The 23496-nt window shown below is 36.4% G+C and overlaps 1 long non-coding RNA gene across 1 annotated transcript; it reads right to left on the reverse strand.

The window, feature by feature from the left end:
- Positions 1 to 3868: 3868 nt before the first annotated feature.
- LOC112772464 (uncharacterized) lies at positions 3869 to 6319 on the reverse strand. The gene is made up of 5 exons (XR_011876884.1): positions 5910 to 6319; positions 5457 to 5553; positions 5077 to 5204; positions 4350 to 4770; positions 3869 to 4166 (listed from the first exon to the last, which is right to left on the reverse strand). It is a non-coding gene; the product is annotated as an uncharacterized lncRNA (long non-coding RNA).
- Between the last annotated feature and the right edge of the window lie 17177 nt (positions 6320 to 23496).

The following is a 23496-nucleotide window of genomic DNA, read 5'->3' on the forward strand; positions in this document are numbered from 1 at the left end:
CATATGCAATTCGATAAATTGGTTGTTTCCCTCTTTGCAACAAACAAGCACAGCAGAGATGCTGGATTTGACTGTTGAGCACATTAAAGAACTGCAGGAACAAGTTAAGGTACATAACAAGAAAAGGATCTTCATTGCTAATGCTAAAATGATTAAACATATTAAAATTGGACCAAAGTCTATACTATTTATGTAACCAAATTACTTTGATCTCATGCAGATGCTCACTAATATTAGGTCAAAGTGTAGATGTACAAATACTCAGAAGCAATATTCTTGACTCCTTTTTCATGATTTAGTTCCTTGTAGATAGCAAAGGGCAGGAGCCTTTTCTTTTTTTTTTTTTTTTTTTTGCCAAAGTTGGCAAGTTGTATATTTAGATATATAATTAATAATGATGATGTTTTCCTAGTTTGAGTTTTGTTTAGCTTCCTTTAAGTATCATACTTCACAATCATGTTTAGCTGAAGTCATGTTTATTGCTGGTTTAGTGATTGTAAGTTCTTTTATCTGGTATAGCACAAGTCAGTTAATATTTTGAGATACTGATTTTGATTTAATATTTCTGTGTTTTGCTGCTCCTGCAGTTCATCCTGAAAGTTGAAATCCTATGTGGTCTGTATTAAGGTAAGATTGATTTTAGTTATGATATTTTGTTATGTGATTTGTTTTTTAATCTATTCATTTAACTTTTGGATTGTAGTTATATGCTTTTACACAAGTAACCTGTATCTGAGTAGTTGTAGATTACTAGATGTTGGTTACTTTTCTATACAACTTTCTAATGGTCTATACTGAACTTTCTAATTTACGAATGCAGCATACTCATAGGGCTTCTTTCATTCATGGTGAGTGCCTTCTTTGTATTCTACTTAAATTCTTATTCCTTCCATTTCCTATCTTATTTCTTTGTTTGGAAGATAGTTGTCTTAGCTCACTAAATCAGAGTTATGGGGTAAAAAATGCAAGTTATTGTTCCTTTATGGCTTTAGTAGCTTGCAGTTGATACCTTGCCATGTATAGAGATTTTCTTACGAGTTTTTGGTATTTGATGGACTTCATTCTTTCAGATGGACAACAACCCAACCACCGGCAGTGTAAACACCACCACCACCACTGAGAAGCAGCGTTTAGCAAAATCTTCCCTTTCTTTTAATTACAAGAAGTAGGTCTATTGCATCATCTTTTCACAAGTCACCATAGAATTTAGCAAGGTCTCTACAATTTGTCTCCCATTTTCTTTAATTGTCGTATTTTGATTTCTTTTGTCGTTAAATTTCATTGGATCAAGACTTTGTTAGCTATTGAGTATTTGTGTTTGCGATTTCAATGTTATGACTTTGTGAAAATTGAAATAGTGTGGTAGTATTTTTTTAATTAACTGAAAAAACTGAACAAACCGGACCAAACCAAATAGATTTTAATTGGTTTGGTTTGGTTCGGATGATTTCGATAAAAAACCGAACCAAATCAAACCGCAGTTTAATTTAACGATTAGATCGGATGACTTTTCTCTCAAAAACCGAACCAAACCGCACCGCGAACACCCCTAGACTAATTTAAGGACCTCAAGGCCTTTAATCTAACAATGCTTACAAAGCAGCGATGGAGGCTGGTTATTAATACTGGTTCCCTAATATTTAAAGTGTTAAAAAGTAAATACTTCAGGTTCTCTTCCTTCTTAGAGGCTGAGATTAGATAGAACCCCTCATGGGGTTGGAGAAGCTTAATGGAGGGTAAGAATATTCTAGAGAAAGGAATGGTTTGGAATGTTGGCAAGAACTCAGTAGTTGAAATTTTTGGAAAAAGATGGATTAAAAATCATCCTGTCATATTAGAAAATCAGACACTACAACAAAATTCTAATCTTCGGTGGGTAGGTCAGCTCATAGCAGAGGATGGAATACAGAACAAACAGATAATACAAGATAAATTTAACCAGAAAACAGTACAAGCTATTCTACAAACACCAATCAATCAGGATGGAGACATAATTTCATGAGGTAAAAATAAAAGAGGAGCTTACACGGTTCAATCAGGTTACATTATTAGCTTCCAATTCTGCCACCCCCTATTGAGACATTGCCACCATACTTCCAGAACAAACTGTTGTGGTAATCAATCTAGGATGTTGAAATGTCCAACTAAAGTTAGAATAATTTTCTGGAAGACAATGCATGAAGGACTGCCAGTGAAACACAAAATCCATACCAGATTTTCGGCGGTCTCCGAAACTTGCCCCATCTGTCTGCTCCAAATAAACTGAGACAATAGCTACTCACTGCCTCATCCACTGTCGGAAGAATTCAATGTGGCAAAAGCATAAACGGAACACAACAAAATGTACACAAAAAATCCAAGTCTTAAGGCCTACATAAGGGGCAAAATAACCTCGCGAAAAATATAATGACCGCAACACACAGGAGAGGTTGGTATTATTGACTCATTTAAGTTTTAAGCATGATTCTTTTTTACCTTTCTTTTCATTTAGAATAAAAACTTGTTAGGAAGAGCATGTGTTATTGAATCAGTAATCTGAACCTAGCTCATTGGATGTAAAAGAGCTCGATTGATACACAATTTTTAATGATATTGGCTAATTGAACTCAGTGAACTTTATTAGGTGCTTTGAGTGCAAATTATAATTCTTAGTCTAATGTATTAATTAAATGACAAATTATTAACGAGTATTTATAATAAAATCATTTTGTATGTACATAATTAATTAAAAAGAGGAAATCATTTTATTTGTTCCTTGCTTACCACATATATCTTTTCTCTTAGTGCTTAAACTTTTCATGATCTGCAGGGTGTTTAGTCTTTTATAATGGATGTCATTTGAGACAAATGGTATGAAATCATTAACGTTCAAATAAACACGGTCTAATTAGTTGTGTTTTCGAAGTAGAATTATAACTATTCTATAAAGAAGATTTATAGTTATGGTATGTAGTTCATACCTACTCATGGTTCTACTGATATGAGCGCATCATTTCTATTGAACTTTGTGTCTTTGTATGCTGAAATTATTCTTAATTATGATGCATATCCTTTAACACTGATTTGAGTCTTTACTGGGTATACACTAGTTCCAGAATTTTCTACAGCAGATCAGTTGCAGAAGCAGTTTTCCGATAAAGTACATCATGAATCATACTTTAACATTTTAATAATTCATTTGGTGTTGATAACTTGTTTTATATGATGGAAGTATTCCCAATCAAATTGGATTAATGATTTGATGGTTTCCTTCTGTGTTTGATAAATATTGTAAATTTGTTATGATACTGTGAATTTAATGAAATTAATGTTTAATTTTGCTAGGATTGATTTCACTATATTTATATCATGTGCAAGTAATAATAGTTGTTGGCCAAAAAGCTTTCGATATTTAATAAAAAATTGGTTGAAATTTGGTTAGAACTTTAATTTGTTGTGATATTTATTGGCTGGGTTATAAACATATATAGAAGGTTAATACGATGAATGTTGGGATTGAGTGCCTTGCAGGTTTTTCTTATATAATTGTTAAATATTATTCTTAGGTTGATTCATTGGAAAACCCAGTCTTTTATTATGGTCTCTAATTCGATAGCGGTTATGAAAATATTTGTAATGTAATAATTTTGTGAAAAGCATGTGCAAAAAGCAAAAAACTATGAGAAATTTAAGCACAGAGAAATAAATTCTTAACAATTCAAATATCAATCCACTATTGCATGCCTAAGTTATATTAAGGTAATCATGATCAACGAACCCAAATAAACCTTACCTGGCAAGGAATTAGATACATTTGCATAATATCATTTAATTAATATGACTGAGAATGTATGAGCGTAAACCAGCATCATAGAATAACACAGGAAAAAAAATTAAAGGCATACTGCATACCTAACATGAATGAAAAATCAAAATCTTTGTTTATGTAGCATGCATGGCACACATGCATGTCAAGTACATCATCAAATTGACAAGCTCAAAACAAGAGGAGCAAGCCAATGGTAAAATCCTTCAATTAAGTCTATCACCAAAAGTTTAAAAAAAAAAAAAAAAAAAACTATCATCTAACCAGCAAAGTAATCTATGCATTAATATTATCATTACTGATGATTCCGATTCCATGACCAGTAGCCACCAGCTTCCTCAACTACTTCCCGCTCTCTCGCCTGTTTATTATTATAAGCTAAAGTCACAACTAACTACCATCGTTATCATTATCCTATAATCAATCCAAAAATACATAACAATAACAAAAAGAACATACTTAGAATTAAAACTTCTTTGGCAAAAAAAAAACCATTTAGCTGCAGAAAATCAAAAAAATCATCAAGAAGGGCCGACACTCTTACAGTCCTCACTCTCTGATGGTTGTTGTTGTGATGGGAGCAGAAATTGCGCCTCAACAGGATAGTGATGATGATTTGCAAGACCAACATAATTTTCCCCTACTCCTCCATGTTGTGGTGGTTGTTGCTGCAACTGATGATGATAAGTTCCACCACTGTCAAATGACCCCAAACCCAAACAAGGTGCCAGCTCACCTCCTTGACCGCCTGAATGTGCAGCCATCTGGCCAAAAACTCCACTTCCAGCGCCATCGCCGTCGGCTGTGACAACTGAAACCGGACTTGCAGCTGCCACAGGTAGGGGTGTAATCGGTTCGGTTTGGTTCGGTTTTTGACCGAAAACCAACCGAATCGACCTATTCAGTTTTATAATGATGTTAACTGTTCGGTTTGCTGCTTTTTGGACAACCGAATCGAACCGAATCTAAAGGAGAATTTACAAATTAGTGATCAAAAGAAATTCAAAACCAAAATTTAACCATATAATTGAATTGGTGCCTAACAGAAAAACAATAATTATCATGCATATGTGACTAAATACGAATAATAAATTAAGCATATTTGAAAAAACAGAAGAAAAATACTCACTAAAGCTAATTTTCCTTAAAAGTTGAAAAAACTAATATATTATTAATCTTAAAGGAAAAGAAATGGTCAAACAGTAAAACAAAAACGCTATCAGTAAATTAAAAACAAAAGCAAATTGAAAGAAAATAATTTAACAATTTACCAATCATCATTGGATCCAGTTGGAGTCGTATAGAGTGCACCATTATTCATCCACTTCTGCTTGATGGATTATCCATAAGCCTTCTCATTCGCTTATTATGCAAGATTACCAGTGGCCATTTTTTTCCACTACAATTGTAAAATTCTTTTACTACATCGTCAAGCTAAACTATTACAAAATCAACATGATAATAACAATTAGTTACAAAAACCAACAAAGCTTGCTCATCACGCATGTTTTTCAAGCCAGCCCTATCATGAGGGTAACAAAGGTACCAAAACTGAGTTACTACTTACTACTGTCAATTACCAACATAAGTCCTAAAAATATTCATACATGAAACCGAACTGTGTTGCAATGAGAGGACAAGATTAACTCACCTGAAATTCACTGAAATTAGCTTTGACCTCTCTTTCCAGAGCCAAATTAGCAACAGAACGTGCAAACTTGTCTGTCTCCTCATCTTCGTCGATATATCTAGATGGTAATGAAGGAAAAAAAAAGTAGTGAATACACTTTGTTTCCAACAAATTAATCCAACAATATACTAAATTTATCCAGTAACAGCAACAAAGTTTATTAAAAATACTAAGTTATTAAAGCAACAACAACATATTTTATGAAATAAAATAAACAAGTTGTGAAAGCAACAACAACATATTTTTATGAAAGCAACAGCAACATATTTTTAACATATTTTCAACAAATTTTTATGAAAGCAACAGCAATAGCAACATATTTTTATGAAAGCAATAGCAACATATTTTCAAACAGACCAGCAACAAGAACATCTAATAACTTCCAAAAAATTGTGAAAAAACCAAGTTACTAACCTCAAAAGAAGACATTGAGTTGTAGGAGAGGGCTCGAACTAAGGGTTTGCTCGGCGACGGAGACTGCTGCTCAGCGACGGAAAAGAACGGCTCAGACGGAGATCGACGACGGCGTGAAGACTGCGGTTAGACGACGGCGCTCTCCAGCTCTCTGCAACGCCTGCGATGGAGATCGATGACGTCCTTCACGGCGACAATGGACGACTTGCGACTAAACTCTGAAGGACGGCGGCAGCTCTTAGGCTCACTAGCTCTCTCAGGCTCAGGTATGGAGGAGAAAGATGGAAGTAAGAAGCCTTGTGTTGTGGGCATTGAGCATTATGGCTGCGCTGCTGAGTGCTCTAAGTTAGGGATTTGGATTTTAGAGGTTTGGGTATTAGGCTAAAGGGAAAACTTGTAAAAACAAGTCTTTCTGAACCAATTCTTTGGTTCGATTTATACTAAGCCAACCGAAAATCGAACTGAACAGATCGGTTTAATTCGAAAAACAAAAAAATCGGTTTTTTCGGTTTTTCATTCTGTTGTTGTAAATTTTGGTTCGATTCGGTAACTTACATCCCTAGCCACAGTTTCAATCCCAGTAGCAGCGTTGTATCTTAGATACTCCTACTGCTGTTGCTGCTGTTATTCATAGTTTCTCACCATCATGTCATGTTTCTGTGCTGCGAGTTGTTAGGCCTCCAACAACTCGAGCTGCTCTGGATCCAGGTCGGCATTAGCATTCATTGGTCCGTTATGCTGAACAGCCGATGGTGGCATCAAAGACTGAATAACATTTGGGCCGTAAGGCAGGCCGAAAAGAGCCGCAGACGAAGGCGGCGGCTTTCCTTGAGGGTAAAGTGGGAGCCCTCGAATTCCATGAGGGGAGAACGGACCCTAAATGCCTTGTGGTTTGATGTAGGTGCTGAGTTCGGTCTTGGCATTGAGGAGGCCCATTTGTATTTGGTGCAGATGCTGTTGGAGGAAGACAATTTCATACATTCTCTCATCCTCCCGATTTAAACATAATCTATGATGTCTATGAAAGGTTTCTACATACTTGTTATCAATAACAGAGACGGAAGTAAGAATAGATATATCTACCCAAGTCAGGTCGAACGGGATTTTAGAGAACATGTTGTGGATTATTGACCGAGACATAAAACTTATACCTATAATACAATAAAAGAAGATCATCACTACAAGTCGGCAGGCCAGACATAACAACATAAGCATTTACACAAAATTAAAAGAAGTTGGATCGTCATTAACTAAGAATGTCACAGTTCTTACAACCCTTCGATGCCAAACAAACATGCAGATACGAAAGTCGTCCTATCTTTAATGGAAAACATGGAACCATTTGGGGGCAATACAAAGTAAAATCCCACTCAGTTTCTCAGCAACAACAAAAATAGTTCAAGAGCGGCAACAATAAAAGTTCAAAAAAGAAGCAAATTCTCAAACGAATACGACATAGAACCATCAAATAAATAAAGAATCATCACCAAATCAACAAAAATGAATTCAAACCAAGAAGCACATTATCCAGCCAAGAACAAAATAAATAGGAAAGGCGAAGACCAACCTTGATTGGAAAAACGAAGCACACACAAGTAGCAAAATGCGAACGTTCCTCTCAAAAGCGCGAGCAAAGCCTTCTAAGCCTCAAGATAAAGAAATCTTGAATGCAAGAGTGGTTGCACGAAAAAAGTTGAAAAGATTGAAAGAGGGAAAAAATGTTGAGTGCAAACGACTCAAAAAAAAAGAGAAAAAGAAGAAAGAGAAATGAGTTTGGGTATTTATAAGACACCAAGGACAAAGGAGTAATTTTGGTCCCTTATTTATGGCCCGTAGAGTAACGTGCGCAAAATTACGGAAAGACGTAATGTCTTGAATTTTAAAACACGTCGAGTGCCCGACCTAGTCCCAAGAAAGACACAGTTTGCCTGAGCTGATATTTTAATCTGTTAGAGGCCAATCTAATCTACAAATGCTCGAGTCCTACCTCAAAAAGCTCAGACTCAAGCAGGGACACTGTTCATACTTAGACCCAAAAATATAGCCAGACCCAAAATAAATAGAAGCCCACTCAAGAGATCCAATTTCTACAGCTACCCGACTTCATAAGTAACTAACTCTAAATAGAGGTCGGGCGCGACGACGGCAGTTCAGCTCTACTTATTCAAATAAGTAACTAACTCCTAAGATATCTCCCACTTATTTAGAAAAGAGAACTCACTAACTTTTCTAGAAAAAGAGAATAGTTATCCACTATTAAAGGTAGAACTACTCTAAAAAAGTGGTTATATACTTTACTATAAATACACTGACACCCTCATTTATAACTGTCATGCATGTTTATTTATTAGGATTTAGGAGAATAAGGTTAATAAAATTAGAAATAAATGAAAATTTTCTAATATAACAGCATCATTAATTAAGTTATCGGTCCTAGTAAGTTGCATTAAGCCAAAACTTTAATTTGTCACTGTCCTTGGAGTTCATATGATTCATTGTGGATAATAACACAAAAATCTAAGTAGCTATTAGATTCATAGAAAAACGAAAGAAAATCCATGTCCTAATATAAAATTATTACATGGGGAAGGAGAAGAGATATATGAGGCAGTATGGTTGTTACTATAGATAAGAGTACACGTAAAATTCTTGAAAAGCAAGCACAAGTCTTTATCAAAGATAATGATGAAACATAAAGAATTGAAGAAAAAAACAAATAAATAAATTTTAACCATCTTAACATTGCATAAGATTAGTATATAAGTAATAATCCATGTTCTGCCTTTGTTTATATATTTTTCTTGGTTAAGTAGTAGAGAATTATGTATGTTAATCGTCTAATTGATCATTAACTGTTTCCTTTTTTTTTTTTCATAAATTTGGATAATTATTCTCTAACACATAACATAAAACATGTACGTGGATCATTACCTTTTTTTTTCCTTTGTAAATTTTCCAATTTAGTAAATTAGGCGGCGTTTATTTACAGAGACAGGTGATGAGCGGATATTTTATACGCTTTTTGGGGTTAATTTCATGTAGTTTTTAGTATGTTTTAATTAGTTTTTAGTATATTTTCATTAGTTTCTAGGAAAAATTCATATTTCTGGACTTTAATATGAGTTTGTGTATTTTTCTGTAATTTCAGGTATTTTCTGGCTGAAATTGAAGGAACTGAGCAAAAATCTGATTCAGGCTGAAAAAGGACTGCTGATGCTGTTGGATTCTGACCTCTCTGCACTCAGAATGGATTTTCTGGAGCTACAGGAATCCAATTGGCGCGCTCCGAATTGTGTTGGAAAGTAGACATCCAGGGATTTCCAGAAATATATAATAGTTCATACTTTGCTCAAGGATAGACGACGTAAACTGGCGTTCAACGCCAGTTCCATGCTGCAGTCTGGCGTTAAACGCCAGAAACAGGTTACAAGTTGGAGTTAAACGCCCAAAACAAGTTACAACCTGGCGTTTAACTCCAGAAACAGCCTAGACACGTGTAAAGCTCAAGTCTCAGCCCTAGTACACACCAAGTGGGCCCCAGAAGTGAATTTCTGCACTATCTATAATAGCTTATTCATTTTTCTGTAAACCTAGGTTACTAGTTTAGTATTTAAACAACTTTTAGAGGATTATTTTGCACCTTATGACATTTTAGATCTGAACTTTGTACTCTTTGACGGCATGAGTCTCTAAACTCCATTGTTGGGGGTGAGGAGCTCTGTTGTGTCTCGATGAATTAATACAATTACTTCTGTTTTCCATTCAAACACGCTTGTTTCTATCTAAGATATTTATTCGCACTTCAATATGATGAATGTGATGATCCGTGACACTCATCACCATTCTCAACCTATGAACGCGTGCCTGACAACCACCTCCGTTCTACATTAGATTGAATAAGTATCTCTTGGGTTCCTTAATCAGAATCTTCGTGGTATAAGCTAGAATCCATTGGCAGCATTCTTGAGAATCTAGAAAGTCTAAACCTTGTCTGTGGTATTCTGAATAGGATTCAAGGATTGAATGACTGTGACGAGCTTCAAACTCACAAAGGTTGGGTGTAGTGACAGACGCAAAAGGACCAACGGATCCTATTCCAGCATGAGTGAGAACCGACAGATGATTAGCCGGGTGGTGACAGCGCACCTGGACCATTTTCACTGAGAGGACGGATGGTAGCTATTGACAACGGTGATCCACCAACATACAGCTTGCCATAGGAGGAACCTTGCGTGCGTGAAGAAGAAGACAGAGGGAAAGCAGAGATTCAGTAGACAAAGCATCTCCAAAACTCCAACATATTCTCCATTACTGCAGAATAAGTATTTATTTCATGCTCTTTTATTTCTCGCAATTCAAATTGATAAATATAATTGATATCCTGACTAAGAGTTACAAGATAACCATAGATTGCTTCAAGCTAACAATCTCCGTGGTATTCAACCCTTACTCACGTAAGGTATTACTTGGACGACCCAGTGCACTTGCTAGTTAGTTGTACGAGTTGTGAAAAGTGTGATTCACAATTCGTGCACCAAGTTTTTGGCGCCGTTGCCGGGAATTGTTCGAGTTTGGACAACTGACGGTTTATTTTGTTGCTTAGATTAGGAAAAATTTTTCTTTTTTGGTTTAGAGTCTTCTATCATTGTTTTTGGTTGAATATTTTTTTTAAATTCTTATTTTCTCTTTTTAAATTTTTCGAAAATTTTTACAAACTAATAATTGAGTTTTCCTGTTTGAGTTTAGTTTCATATTTAAGTTTGGTATCAATTGCATGTTTTTATTTTCTTTATATTCATTGTTCTTTCTTAATCTTCAAGTTGTTCTTGTTTATTTTTCTTGTTTGATCTTTAGTTTTTCTTGTTTTGTGATTTTTCTTGTTTTTCTTGTGCTTTTTCAAAATATCATTTTCCAAAAAAAAAATTATACATTAAATACCTTATTAAAACACTTTAAATTTATAACTCAATTGGCTAGAGCGTTGTGTCTATGTTCTTGTGAATAGTTGCTCCTTTGAGTCTTTCTTTCTAAAACTTTTTCAAAAATAATTTTTCTTTGAATAAATCTTGTGCCAAACTTTAAGTTTGGTGTTTTCTTGTTGATTTTTCTTTAGTTTTCGAAAATTTTATTTTGGTTTTCTAAAAATTTTAAGTTTGGTGTTCTATCTTCATGTTCTTGTTGTTCTTGTGAGTCTTCAAAGTGTTCTTGAGTCTTCCTTGTGTTTTGATCTTAAAATTTTTAAGTTTGGTGTTCCTTGGTGTTTCCCTCCAAAATTTTCGAAAATAAGGAACATTAGATCTAAAAATTTTAAGTTGTGTGTCTTTTGTGTGTTTTTCTCTTTCATCATAAAATTCAAAAATAAAAAAAAATATCTTTTCTCTCTATTTTAAAGTGAATTTTCGAAAATTACTTTTAAAATTCAGATTTCTATTTCAAAATTTAAAATCTTTTTCAAAAATCATATCCAAAATTTTTCAAATCTTCTTAATTAAGTAATTATTTTAGTTTTAATTTTTTTCTTAATTTTCGAAATCTATATTTAATTTCTAGTTATTTTATTTCATTTTTTTATTCGTTCTCTTTTTATAAAATAAAAATATATTTTAATTGCAATTCACATCAATTCCCTTTTCTCCATTATGGACTTAAGTGGAAATGAGTAGTCCAGAAGGATTCTGGGGTCATATGCTAATCCCACTACTGCTTCATATGGGAGCAGTATCTGTATACCCTCTATTGGAGTCAGTAGCTTTGAGTTGAATCCTCAACTCATCATCATGGTGCAGCAAAGTTGCCAGTATTCCGGTCTTCCACAGGAAGAATCTACAGAGTTTCTGGCACAATTTTTATAAATTGCTGATACAGTACATGATAAGGAAGTAGATCAGGATGTCTACAGATTATTACTGTTTCCATTTGCTGTAAAAGACCAAGCTAAGAGGTGGTTAAATAACCAACCTAATGCTAGCATAAGGACATGGAAACAGCTGTCAGAAAAATTCCTGAATCAATACTTCCCTCCAAAACGGATGACACAGCTAAGGCTGGACATCCAAGGCTTTAAACAAGGAGATAATGAATCTCTTTATGATGCCTGGGAGAGATACAGAGAGATGTTAAGAAAATGCCCCTTTGAAATATTTTCAGAATGGGTGCAGTTAGACATCTTCTATTATGGGCTTACAGAGAAAGCTCAAATTTCTCTAGATCACTCAGCTGGTGGATCTATACACATGAGAAAGACAATTGAAGAGGCTCAAGAGCTTATTGATATAGTTGCCAGAAATCAGCATCTGTACCTAAATAGTGAATCTCCTATGAAAGAAGAGGCTAAAACAGTAACTGCTGAACTTAGTCCTGCAGAACAAATTACTGAATTCAATCAGCAATTAGACTTTCTAACAAAACAGCTGGCCGAATTCAAGGAGATACTACAAGACACAAGAATGGCTAATATAAATATGGAGGTACAGCAAATAGAACAACAGTTATCAAAACAAATAACAGAAGAGTGCCAAGCAGTTCAATTAAGAAGTGGGAAAATATTAAATACCTCACTTCAAGGTAGCAGGAAGCCAAGAAATGAACAAATTGCTATCCAAAATCCCTCTGAGGACAATAAGATCCCAGAGAGGAATAACTCTGGCGTTCAAACGCCAGAAACAAGCAAGGAGTTGGCGTCAAACGCCCAATGGAAGCTCAGTTCTGACGTTCAAATGCCAGGAACAAGTAAGGAGTTGGCGTCCAACGCCAATCCAGCTTCTAACCCTGGCATTCAAATGCCAGTGAGGGATCAGACATACATAAGTGCTGATAACAACCCCTCTAAAAAGGCTTCTCCAACCACCTCTGTAGGAAATAAACCTGCAGCAACTAAGGTTGAGGAATATAAAGCCAAGATACCTTATCCTCAAAAACTCCACCAAGAGGAGCAGGATAAGCAATTTCCTCGCTTTTGCAGATTATCTCAGGACTCTTGAAATAAAGATTCCGTTTGTAGAGGCACTTGAGCAAATACCTTCTTATGCCAAGTTCATGAAAGAGATCTTGAGTCATAAAAAGGATTGGAGAGAAACTGAAAGAGTTCTCCTCACTGAAGAATGCAGTGCAGTCATTCTGAAAAGCTTTCCAGAAAAGCTTAAAGATCCCAGGAGCTTTCTGATACCATGCATATTAGAGGGTAATTGCACCAAGATAGCTTTATGTGATCTTGGGGCAAGCATCAACCTAATACCTGCATCCACTATCAGAAAGCTTGGTTTAACTGAAGAAGTTAAACCAACCCGGATATGTCTCCAACTTGCTGATGGCTCCATTAAATACCCATCAGGCGTGATTGAGGACATGATTGTCAGGGTTAGGCCATTCGCCTTTCTCACTGACTTTGTAGTGCTGGAAATGGAGGAGCACAAGAGTGCTACTCTCATTCTAGGAAGACCTTTCCTAGCAACTGGACGAACTCTCATTGATGTCCAAAAAGGGGAAGTAACCCTGAGAGTCAATGAGGATGAGTTTAAGTTGAATGTTGTCAAAGCCATGCAGCATCTAGATACACCAAAAGACTGCATGAAAGTTGATCTCATTGACTCTTTGGTAGAGGAGGTTAACATGGCTGAGAGTCTCGAATCAGAGCTGGAAGACATCTTTAAAGATGTTCAGCCTGATCTGAAGGGTTTAGAGGAATTGAAAGAGCCTCTGAGACTTCCTCAGGAAGAGGAGAAACGTCCTAAACCCGAGCTCAAGCCATTACCACCATCCCTGAAATATGCATTTCTGGGAAAAGGTGACACTTTTCCAGTGATCATAAGCTCTGCTTTAAATCCACTGGAAGAGGAAGCACTAATTCAAGTGCTAAGGACACACAAGACAGCTCTTGGGTGGTCCATAAGTGACCTTAAGGGCATAAGCCCAGCTAGATGCATGCACAAAATCCTATTGGAGGATGATGCTAAGCCAGGTTCAACCACAGAGGCGGCTAAATCCAGCCATGAAGGAAGTGGTGCAGAAAGAGGTCACCAAATTACTGGAGGCTGGGATTATTTATCCTATTTCTGATAGCCCCTGGGTGAGTCCTGTTCAAGTTGTTCCCAAGAAGGGAGGCATGACAGTGGTTCAAAATGAAAAAATGAACTAGTTCCTACAAGAACAGTTACAGGGTGGCGCATGTGTATTGACTACAGAAGGCTCAACACGGCCACCAGAAAGGATCATTTTCCTTTACCATTCATAGACCAAATGCTAGAGAGACTAGCAGGTCATGAATATTACTGCTTTTTGGATGGCTATTTAGGTTACAACCAAATTGCAGTAGATCCTCAGGACCAAGAGAAAACAACATTCACATGTTCTTCTGGAGTATTTGCTTACAGAAGAATGCCTTTTGGTCTGTGTAATGCACCTGCAACCTTTCAGAGGTGCATGCTTTCTATCTTCTCTGATATGGTTGAGAAGTTTCTGGAAGTCTTCATGGATGACTTTTTCAGTATTTAGAGACTCATTCAGCTCCTGCCTTGACCATTTAGCACTTGTTCTGAAAAGATGCCAAGAGACCAACCTAGTTTTAAACTGGGAAAAATGTCACTTTATGGTGACTGAAGGAATTGTCCTTGGGCATAAAATTTCAAACAAGGGAATAGAGGTGGATCAAGCTAAAGTGGAAGTAATTGAAAAATTACCACCACCTGCTAATGTTAAGGCAATCAGAAGCTTTCTGGGGCATGCAGGATTCTACAGGAGGTTTATAAAGGATTTTTCAAAAATTGCAAAATCCCTGAGCAATCTGCTAGCTGCTGACACGCCATTTGTGTTTGACACAGAGTGTCTGCAGGCGTTTGAGACTCTGAAAGCTAAGCTGGTAACAGCACCAGTTATTTCTGCACCAGTCTGGACTTTACCATTTGAACTAATGTGTGATGCCAGTGACCACGCCATTGGTGCAGTACTGGGGCAGAGGCATGACAAGCTTCTGCATGTCATTTATTATGCTAGCCGTGTTTTAAATGATGCCCAGAAAAATTATACAACCACAGAAAAAGAATTGCTTGCAGTGGTTTATGCCATTGACAAGTTTAGATCATACTTAGTAGGATCAAAAGTGATTGTGTACACTGACCATGCTGCTTTTAAATATCTACTCACAAAGCAGGATTCAAAACCCAGGCTCATAAGATGGGTGTTGCTTCTGCAAGAGTTTGATATAAAAATAAGAGACAGAAAAGGGACAGAGAACCAAGTGGCTGATCATCTGTCCCGGATAGAACCAATAGAAGGGGAGTTCTCCCCCTCTATTGAGATCTCTGAGACCTTTCCGGATGAGAATTTGTTTGTCATTCAGGAAGCACCATGGTTTGCAGACATTCCAAACTATAAAGCTGCAAGGTTCATACCCAAGGAGTACAGCAGGCAACAAAAGAAAAAATTAATTACTGATGCAAAGTACTACTTGTGGGATGAACCCTATCTCTTTAAGAGATGTGCAGACGGAATAATCCTTAGGTGTGTGCCTAGAGAAGAAGCACAGAGGATCTTATGGCATTGCCATGGATCACAATATGAAGGCCATTTCGGAGGTGAGCGAACAGCCACCAAGGTCCTCCAATGTGGCTTCTACTGGCCTACACTCTATAGGGATTCCCGAGAGTTTGTACGTAACTGTTACAGTTGCCAAAGAGCTGGTAATCTGTCTCATGGTTACGCCATGCCTCAACAGGGAATCTTGGAGATTGAGTTGTTTGATGTATGGGGAATTGACTTCATGGGACCTTTCCCACCATCATACTCAAACACTTATATTCTGGTGGCAGTCGACTATGTATCAAAATGGGTAGAGGCCGTTGCCACACCCACCAATGATACTAAAACAGTGCTAAAGTTCCTCCAGAAACATATCTTCAGCAGGTTTGGTGTCCCTAGAGTATTAATCAGTGATGGGGCACTCACTTCTGCAACAAACAACTTTACTCTGCCATGGTCCGGTATGGGATTCCCCACAAGGTGGCGACTTCATATCATCCACAGACAAATAGGCAAGCTGAAGTTTCTAACAGAGAACTAAAAAGAATCCTGGAATGGACTGTAAGTACCCGTAGAAAGGATTGGGAAAGGAGCTTGGATGATGCTCTATGGGCTTACAGAACAGCATTCAAGACCCCTATAGGGACCTCTTCATACCAGCTTGTGTATGGTAAGGCCTGTCATCTGCCCGTGGAACTGAAACATAAGGCCTATTGGGCAACCAGATTCCTAAACTTTGATGCCAAATTAGCTGGAGAAAAAAGATTGCTCCAGCTGAATGAGCTAGAGGAATTCAGATTCACTGCTTTCGAAAATGCCAAGCTTTATAAAGAGAAATAAAAAAGGTGGCATGACAGAAAGCTATCATCTAGAGTCTTTGAACCAGGACAAAAGGTTCTATTGTTTAACTCTAGGCTCAGGCTATTCCATGGGAAACTGAAATCCCGGTGGAGGGGACCATATGTGATTACAAGTGTATCACCATATGGTTATGTGGAGCTTCAAGACATTGATTCTGATAAAAAGTTCATTGTTAATGGATAGAGAATCAAGCACTATCTTGAAGGCAATGTTGAGCAAGAGTGCTCAAGGCTGAGGCTAGATTAAAAGCTCAGCAAGGTCCAGCTAAAGACAATAAAGAAGCGCTTGCTGGGAGGCAACCCAGCCATTAGCAAAACTTTTTCTGTTATTTTTCATTTTGTTTATTTTTAAAATATATGAGCTTAATATTAACAAGGTAAAAAATAAATTGCATAAGTCCACAGGGTTACAGAAGAATTCAGAGCACAAAACAGGAAAAAGGAGCTCACTGGCAAGAAAACGCCAGTAAAAAGCAGAACTGGGCGTTAAACGCCCAAAAGAAGCATCTACTGGGCGTTTAATGCCAGCAAGGATAGCCATCTGGGCGTTAAACGCCAGAAAGAAGCAACTTCTAGGCGTTTAATGCCAGATTTACAGCATCCTGGGCGTTCAGAAAAACGCCCAGTGACAAAGGGGTTTCTGGCATTTAACGCCAGCTAGAAGCAACAGCTGGGCGTTAAACGCCCAAACCAAGCAGCAACTGGGCGTTAAACGCCCAAAACATGCAGCAGTTGGGCGTTTAACGCCAGGATTGTGGGGAGTAGGCAATTTCGTTTTCAATTCAAATTTTTTTCCCTTTTTTATGTTTTAATTCATGATTTCTTGTACAAACATGTTACAAATCCTAATTTTTCAAATCCTTTTTTAAAAAAAATATCAAATGTATCTTAATTCATAAACCCCTTTTCCTCTTCAAATTATTTTCAAATCCTTTTCAAAACAAATCTATCTCTTTTCCTTCTAAAATCTTTTCAACTCATCAATATCTTTTTTAAATCTTCACATCATCTTTTTCAAAATCCAGATTTATCTTTTTCAAATATCTTTCATATCTTTTCAATTTTAAATCACATCTTTTCTTATCATACTTATCTTTTCCAAATCACTTTTTCTATCATATATTTTTCAAATAATTTTCGAAACCCACCCCCCCTTCCCTTTAAATTTTGGTTCGGCCTCTCCCCATCTCCTCCACAAGTTGCGCTTGGCTCTCCCTCTTTCCCTCTCCTTTCCTTTCTTTTGCTTGAGGACAAGCAAACCTCTAAGTTTGGTGTGTTTATCCGTGATCACTAAACCAATACCCACTAAGATCATGGCTCCTAAGGGAAAACAAACCGACTCAAGAGGCAAGAAAGAAAACATTCCAAAACCACTTTGAAATCAAGGGAAGTTCATAACCAAAGAACATTCAGACTATTTTTACAAAATAATGAGTCTAAGGTCAGTGATCCCGGAAGTTAAATTCGATCTGAAAGAAGATGAATATCCGGAGATCCAAGAGCAAATTCGAAACAAGAGCTGGGAAGTCCTAGCTAATCCTGAAACAAAGGTGGGAAGAAACATGGTTCAGGAATTCTATGCTAATTTATGGCAGACGGACAGGCAGAGGATAGCTGGAACCGCATTCTATGACTATAGAACTTTGGTCAGAGGAAAGGTTATTCACACCCACCCTGATAAAATAAGGGAGATCTTCAAGCTGCCTCAACTGCAAGATGACCCAGACTCCTTTAATAGGAGAATGATGAGATCAAACCTGGGCTTGGATAAAATCCTAGAGGATATATGCCTCCCTGGAGCCAAGTGGACAACCAACACAAAGGGTGCCCCGAACCAACTCAAGAGAGGAGATCTCAAACCAGTCGCCAGAGGCTGGCTGGACTTCATTGGGCGCTCTATACTGCCCACTAGCAACCACTCTGAAGTCACCATCAGAAGAGTAGTGATGATTCATTGCATTATGCTGGAAAAAGAAGTGGAAGTTCATCAGCTGATTGCTTGTGAGCTTTACAAAATTGCAAATAAGAACTCCAAGGATGCCAAATTGGCCTATCCAAGCTTAGTTTCTCTGTTATGTAAAGATGCTGGGATAAAGATGGGAGTAGATAAGTATATCTCAGTTGAGCAACCAATCACCAAAAAGTCTATGGAAGGACAACAAGTGCAGGACGACCCCATCAAGAGAAAAGCAGAGGAGTTCCTCTCGGAAATCCCTCAAATTGAATACTGGGAGCGCCTAGAAGCATCTGTCACCAAGTTGCAAGAAGCTGTGGATCAACTGAAGGAAGAACAGCAAAATCAAAACAGCATGCTCTGCAAATTTCTTAGAGAACAAGAAGAGCAAGGGCGTGAACTGAAGGAATTAAAGCGTCAGAAACTATCTCTTAAAGGGCCAAGCACTCCACAGACTAAAGAGGCATCCACCTCCCAAATTCAAGGTTGTTAAGTTCTAATCTTAGCCTTAACTCTGTGATAATTGTTCTTATTTGAGTTTTACCTTAGAAGTTATATATGAGTAGTAGTAATTAGTATCTATATTTTGATTTTATCTCCAATTAAGCTATAATTTATTTTTCTCATCATCATTAAACATGAATAAAATAGCAGATTTTCTTTAGAATAAGGAGGCAATATTTTTCGAGTTTTTAATAAGAAAAATTCTAATTATTTACATGTGGTGGCAATGCTTTTTGTCTTCTGGATGAATGCTTGAACAATGCATATGTCTTCTGAATTTGATGTTTATGAATATTAAATATGTTGGCTCTTGAAAGAATAATGAAAAAGGAGAAATGTTATTTGATAATTTGAAAAATAAAAAAAAATATTCTTGAAGCAAGAAAAAGCAGTGAATACAAAAGCTTGCAGAAAAAAAAGAGAAAAAGAAAAAGAAAAAGCAAGCAGAAAAAGCCAATAGCCCTTAAAACCAAAAGGCAAGGGTAATAAAAAGGATCTAAGGCTTTGAGCATCAGTGGATAGGAGGGCCTAAAGGAATCAAATCCTGGCCTAAGCGGCTAAACCAAGTTGTCCCTAACCATGTGCTTGTGGCGTGAAGGTGTCAAGTGAAAACTTGAGACTGAGCGGTTAAAGTCAAGGTCCAAAGCAAAAAGAAGAGTGTGCTTAAGAACCCTGGACACCTCTAACTGGGGACTTTAGCAAAGCTGAGTCCCAATCTGAAAAGGTTCACCCAATTATGTGTCTGTGACATTTATGTATCCCGTGGTAATACTGGAAAACAAAGTGCTTAGGGCCACGGCCAAGACTCATAAAATAGCTGTGTTCAAGAATCAACATACTAAACTAGGAGAATCAATAACACTATTTGAATTCTAAGTTCCTATAGATGCCAATCATTCTGAGCTTCAATGGATAAAGTGAGATGCCAAAACTGTTTGGAAGCAAAAAGCTACTAGTCCCGCTCATCTAATTAGAACCTGAGCTTCACTCAAAAACTCTGAGATATTATTGCTTCTTGACTTATTTGTATTCTATTTTATTTGTCTAGTTGCTTGGGGACAAGCAACAGTTTAAGTTTGGTATTGTGATGAGCGGATATTTTATACGCTTTTTGAGGTTAATTTCATGTAGTTTTTAGTATGTTTTAATTAGTTTTTAGTATATTTTCATTAGTTTCTAGGAAAAATTCATATTTCTGGACTTTACTATGAGTTTGTATATTTTTCTGTAATTTCAGGTATTTTCTGGCTAAAATTGAGGGAGCTGAGCAAAAATTTGATTCAGGCTGAAAAAGGACTGCTGATGCTGTTGGATTCTGACCTCTCTGTACTCGGAATGGATTTTCTGGAGCTATAGAAGTCCAATTAGCGCGCTCCCAATTGCGTTGGAAAGTAGACATCCAGGGCTTTTCAGCAATATATAATAGTCTATACTTTGCTCAAGGATAGATGACGTAAACTGGCGTTCAATGCCAGTTCCATGCTGCAGTCTGGCGTTAAACGCCAGAAACAGGTTACAAGTTGGAGTTAAACGCCCAAAACAGGTTACAACCTGGCGTTTAACTCCAGAAACAGCCGAGACACGTGTAAAGCTCAAGTCTCAACCCCAGCACACACCAAGTGGGCCCCAAAAGTGAATTTATGCACTATCTATCATAGCTTATTCATTTTTCTGTAAACCTAGGTTACTAGTTTAGTATTTAAACAACTTTTAGAGGATTATTTTGCACCTCATGACATTTTAGATCTGAACTTTGTACTCTTTGACGACATGAGTCTCTAAACTCCATTGTTGGGGGTGAGGAGCTCTGCTGTGTCTCGATGAATTAATACAATTACTTCTGTTTTTCATTCAAACACGCTTGTTTCTATCTAAGATATTTATTCGCACTTCAATATGATGAATGTGATGATCCGTGACACTCATCACCATTCTCAACCTATGAACGCGTTCCTGACAACCACCTCCGTTCTACATTAGATTGAATAAGTATCTCTTGGGTTCCTTAATCAGAATCTTTGTGGTATAAGCTAGAATCCATTGGCAGCATTCTTGAGAATCTGGAAAGTCTAAACCTTGTCTGTGGTATTCTGAGTAGGATTCAAGGACTGAATGATTGTGACGAGCTTCAAACTCACAAAGGTTGGGCGTAGTGACAGACGCAAAAGGACCAATGGATCCTATTCCAGCATGAGTGAGAATCGACAGATGATTAGTCGGGCGGTGACAGCGCACCTGGACCATTTTCACTGAGAGGACGGATGGTAGCCATTGACAATGGTGATCCACCAATATACAGCTTGCCATAGGAGAAACCTTGCGTGCGTAAAGAAGAAGACAGAGGAAAAGCAGAGATTCAGTAGACAAAGCATCTCCAAAACTCCAACATATTCTCCATTACTGCAGAATAAGTATTTATTTCATGCTCTTTTATTTCTCGTAATTCAAACTGATAAATATAATTGATATCCTGACTAAGAGTTACAAGATAACCATAGATTGCTTCAAGCCAACAATCTCCATAGGATTCGACCCTTACTCATGTAAGGTATTACTTGGACGACCCAGTGCACTTGCTGGTTAGTTGTACGAGTTGTGAAAAGTGTGATTCACAATTCGTGCACCAACAGGATACTGAGACAGGGACACAGAGACACAAAATTGTATTTGATAGAGGAGACATGGACAGAGACAATATGTCTAGAGACACTGAATCAATATATTTTGTGTCCATCTTGACAGGAAGAACACGGAGACACTAACAAGGAACACAACTTATTTTTTACTTTATCTTTTATTATTCTTGTTAATTTTTTAAAATTATATTTTTTATTATTATATTTTTCGTCTTAAATTTTTTGAATGAAAAAAATGAGAATAAATTGAATTTTTATTATTTGTTCTATTTTATCACCAAATAGAATATAATAACATAAAATTTTATGTCTCTGTCCTTTAGCATGCGTTTGGTTAGTAGGTATGTTTACCCAAGACGTAGACACGAAAGTACACGTTTTTCGTTTGGTTAATAAGACACAAAATTCTGATAGACACGGAAAGACACAAATACATATAAAGACACAAAATTTGCGTATAGCAGTGAGGGGTAGAACACTAACCTTAGACATAGACATAATATTTTTAACGTTTAATTTTCAAAATTAATTACCCTTCAAATTCTTCTCCTTCCTCCGTCTCCTTTCATCCATTTTCCCTTCCACTTCTAAAACACAGAGAGTTTAACCTCTCATGCATCTTCTCTTCTTGACACTCCAACCACCACCGCCTCTTCTCCCGTTGTACCACCAGTTCACTGTCGCCTCTCTTTCTCCTTTCCTTCCACCCAAATCACTGCCGCATCTCTTCCTCCTTTCCTTCCACCGCCTTTCTTCTACCCAAACCACCGCTAATACTCCCATCCCTTCCTCTCTTTTCTCCTCTCTCACTTTTTTTCCTTTACAGTTGTCTCTTCGCCGCACCATCACCTTTTGCAGTTGTTGCTTCTGCTTCACTTTTCGTCAACAATTCAGATTTGCGCACTGTTTTTTTTTGTCTATCATCATGTTTTCAGATCCATTCTCCGTTCTCCCGTGCACTGTGTTTTCAGATCCATTCTTTGTTACCATGTTCCAGATCCATTCTCCTTTAGCTTCTGTTACTATTTATTTGTTTTTGTATAATTTAATTTTTTATTTATTTAAATTTTTGTTAAATTTTGTTAAAATAATTTTGTATTAATTTTGTTGGATTCAATCTTTTTGTTGATATTTATTGGATTAAATTTGTTATTTAGTTTTAAATTATTATTAGTGGTTATTTTTTATTGAAATGGTGGCTGATTATTAATGGTGGTAGTTTGGTTGAGATGATGATTGTGTAGTGATGATACTGATAAAAATTTATAATAAAAATAATATTAAAATTTAATAAGATTGTGATTTGTGTCTTCTATCTTGTATTTGTATATCAAATAAGTTTAAAAAATTTGTATCTTGTTGTATCTATATTTTTGTATCTATGTATTAAATGATACACAAAATAAATGCAGCCTTATGTCTTATTCTCTGTGTGTCTTGTCTTATCTTGTTTTCAGAAATAAACGTAATTTTAAAGATTAGTTTATCACAAATTTAAATTTTATTTAAGAATTTATTGTTAATTAATAAAATACTGTATATATAAAATGACATTTAAGCTCACAACGCTCATTTAAAAATAAATAAACTAATTACTGACTAACTTAAGTTGATTAATTCTCCTTCTAAAAACGCCAAAGCTAATTGACTTATTTTTTAACTTACAAATGTTATTAGGTATTAATACCTTAACAAATACGCATTTTTAAATATAAAATTTAATATATTAAATAATAGAATTTAAGAATTTAGAGTTTAAAATGTTTGTGGTTTAAAATTTTTAAATTGCAACTTAATAATTGCAATTATGGCCATTTCTCTCTTACTCCTAAAAGTAAAAGTGAATTATAAGTCTAGATTGAAGTCTTGTACTTTGCTGAGTTAGCTGCTCTGATCAAAGTCATAGAAATCTTGAATACAGGAAAATTAATGATGGAAACATGCCATAAAAAAATAGAGTAATGTTATAAATATAAAATAATTTCTCCACGATTAAACGAGGATCTAAATCAAATAAAGCTTATTATACTTCATCTAGAGTTCTGTTATTATAGGGAGTAAACAACCATTTTAATGAAAGAGAGCGATTTTAGCAAAAATAAATTCTAAAAAAAAATAAA

The sequence above is a fragment of the Arachis hypogaea genome, chromosome 18, assembly GCF_003086295.3.
Source record: "Arachis hypogaea cultivar Tifrunner chromosome 18, arahy.Tifrunner.gnm2.J5K5, whole genome shotgun sequence".
NCBI lineage: Eukaryota > Viridiplantae > Streptophyta > Magnoliopsida > Fabales > Fabaceae > Arachis > Arachis hypogaea.